The sequence below is a fragment of the Saccostrea cucullata genome, unplaced genomic scaffold (genome assembly GCF_032062105.1).
Source record: "Saccostrea cucullata isolate Sc308-1 unplaced genomic scaffold, CSIRO_AGI_Scuc_v1 ctg7850, whole genome shotgun sequence".
NCBI lineage: Eukaryota > Metazoa > Mollusca > Bivalvia > Ostreida > Ostreidae > Saccostrea > Saccostrea cuccullata.
Genome location: NW_026926687.1, coordinates 7874 through 11278, shown reverse-complemented (window position 1 = coordinate 11278; position 3405 = coordinate 7874). Strand labels below are relative to the sequence as shown.

The 3405-nt window shown below is 29.7% G+C and overlaps 1 long non-coding RNA gene across 1 annotated transcript; it reads right to left on the bottom strand.

The window, feature by feature from the left end:
• Positions 1–943: 943 nt before the first annotated feature.
• Positions 944–2467, bottom strand: LOC134272410 (uncharacterized). Its single transcript, XR_009993187.1, has 3 exons — positions 2448–2467; positions 1285–1415; positions 944–1086 (listed from the first exon to the last, which is right to left on the bottom strand). It is a non-coding gene; the product is annotated as an uncharacterized LOC134272410 (long non-coding RNA).
• Between the last annotated feature and the right edge of the window lie 938 nt (positions 2468–3405).

The window sequence follows — 3405 nt, the reverse complement described above, 5'->3', positions numbered from 1 at the left end:
CAAAAGAGCGGTAGTAAGTTAGATAACTGCGAGGTACTTATTGGTGGTCGCGATATTACGTATTTAGATAATGATTCTGATGTTGAATCCAAAGGATTGATCACCAAAGAATATAAATAAAATATCATAAAAGAGTCTTCAAGGTGCAAATAAGGCAAATATTGCTACATGGAGTAACCTTGGTTTAGATCCCTTCCAGATTGATAAAAAATATCAATAAGGATAAATTTGTATTTGAAAAAACATTAAAGATCAGGGAAGGAATAATTGTTTTGAGAAACAATTAGGGATAAATATTTGGAGACTACAAAAAATATTCAAATTCGTATTATTGTTTAGTTACTTTTATTGACTTCAGGAAAATGGCAAAGGAAGGGTATATATTTTTAATATATATTTTCTAGAAAGGTATCGTCTAAAATGTATGCATATTTACTGTAGATTATATGAAAGTTTTTTTTTTTTTTTTTTTTTGCTTTTCAAATGACAACTTTAATTTAATATACTTAAAGAATTTTTTTTCTCAAATATTGCGTATAATGATCGGTGCTTTATTTCACATCATATTTAATAATCATATAGTTCTCTCGTCCAATTTCCAGAAGGACCATATGAAAATATTTATAAAAACATTTTTCACAAGTATGAAATATACAAATGATTCATGAATGAAAAAAGGATATCAGAAAATGATAAGGAAGTTTATTAATTTCAAATTATTTCTTCATATTTTTGTTGTAACTTTTTGCTCAATGACCTTAAAAAAATATCACAAACACATCACTACAACATTATCTACCATCAGTAAAAAAAAATCATATGCAGTGAATGTATGCATTGAGATCCTGTAGTTCAGACTGTTTTTTTGTATTGACTTAATATGCTATTTGGGACGCAACTTCTCCACTTAATATTTAAAAAATGATATGATCCTATACCTTTATCAAAGTCTCTATTTATATAGAGACTCATCCTATAATATCCACCACACCATTGATTCTTATTTTTCGAGCACGGTTGACTACAATCTATCTCATCTTTACGAATTGTTTTTCCTAGATCGCCACACAAACACCTTTTGCCAAACTACAAGTAATTTACTTATTATTTATTTTAAAACAAAATAATTCATTTTACAAAATAAGCGACGTTCAACTTACTTGAATAACGAGGATGGCTTTAGAAATAATGCTTTTTATCCTTAAAAATGGTCAGAAAATATTTCTACTGAAGGTAAGAATACATATTGAATTGTAATTAGATATTTGATATATGTTGAATTACCGCTACACCATAGAAATGAGCATTCTGTTTTCCACAAAATGCCTTGCACAGATCCAGACTGCCGTAGTCCCAACCTATTTTACCATTTCTCAGAGATTTTCCATCTTCGTATTGGAAACAACCAATATAATCTAGAAAAAAATATATAAAACCTTTCGATAGAAAATAGCAGTCCATGTATTCATAAAGTAAATTGAAATATGAATCTAATTATTATAATTTTAAAATTTCATGTCTATGAATTCATTGTTTTTCGACACAAGAACATTAAACACGGTAAAAGGACTTGTTAAGGTATTAGAAGGTCCTGCGTTAGAATCATTTACTCATGTCCGTAGAAAAGTTACAAAATTTTCTATCTTCAAGTGCTGGACATTTTGAAGTAAAAGTATTTGACCCTTCGAATGAAATTTAAAAAAAAACGCCTGTGTTATAATAGGCGATTTAAACAAGTTTTACTTTAAAAATTTATTTTGAAATTTCATGTTATCTATAATATCCTTTTACCTCTTTGATAATTGAGATTTTTATAAACACTTTTTCTCCGTCCCCACCACAAAACTGTTTATCATTTCCACTGCATTTGGAACTGCACTCTTTGTCAGGCTCTCTTGGTACTTTGTGAAAGCGAGCTTCCACAAAAACACTGATATGAAGCCTATAAAGAAGAAAATTGTATCTATCAACTTAATTCAGAGTTTTACATTTCCTTTCAAATTTGCTGTTGAGGTAAAATACGCTCAAACACACTAGTTACAAATATGTTATTATGTGTATTTTATTATAAGCTGTTTCTGTTAATGTAATGGTACATTAGAAAGGAATGTTCATGATTGAAAAGCTCGATCATCATCATATTTATCACAATGTTCCCCAGCAAATCTTTTTTTCTGGTATGCACAAACAAAAAAGAACAAAACTCTAACCTGGTTCAAATTTGATTTTAAGAGGAAAAATTTAATTAACGGAGGAATTTCAATTACTATTTTCATTCATCGAACGTTGTCTTTCGATATGTCCAAATGTTACAGCACAAAATGGAAAATCAACGGTAACAAAACTTTCCAAAAAATATGTAACTATATGACAACTTGCAAAGACCAGATTTTGGGAAATGTCTCTTTATATAAGCGAATGGCTTCTAAAAGCAAAAGAATAAGAACCTCCAAACCGTAGAATTGTTCATCCTGGTGTTGACAGAATACTTTACATTTCTCTACAGTCATGGAATCAGGTGAGATGTGTATTGTTTCATTATGTATATAATTAGTAACATTAAGTTTCTTGAACATTCCAGAGTGGTCAACATGTTCGGTCATTTTATCTAGAACATTCTTAAATTTTGTGTATGTCCAGATTGTTCCAGTAATATCATGTTTTAACAATTTCTAGAATATTCTAGATTTATGATACTATATAAATACCTTGTCAATTCGATGCATATAAAATACTTTGTCGTATAAGCACTATTGAGATATAAATGGGATATATTTTCACTGGGACATTGTGTGCAGCAACGGACACTCTGATGTATGTATTTTTAGATTCTTGCTAAGTTTGTACTTTATGTTTGATATATTTATTATATATTACTGTAAATAAATTATTGTTAAGTTTAAATTGTGTTATTGATCTTTGCTGGCATTTAGGGTTATTCTGACCCATAACAGAATTGGGGGCTCGTCCGGGATAAAGAATTTCTTGCACTTTTGCAGTTTATTGTCAGAATTTTGTTTATTGAACCGTTAAATTTGATTATAAGCCAGCAGAAATCAACATGGTATTTTCGGTCACAGACTTTCTTAGTTCACCAAGTGTTCAGGTTTTTGATACGTTAAAAAAGGATGACTTGATCGCATTAGGTTTGCATTTTGGGTTAGATGTTAAATCCTCTCAGAGAAAGCAAGACATTAGAATTAAGGTTGCAAACAAACTAGTAGAAGAAAACATCTTTGAAAAATACGATCTTCCAGAATATACAGTTAAATCAGAGTTAGGCTCTTATAAAATGGCAGAATATCAGTTTCAATTAGAGTTAGAGAAAATGCGATTTGAAAGAGAAAAATTAGAAAGAGAAGATCGAGAAAGGGAAAGAGAAGAGCGAGAAAGAGAAAGAGAAGA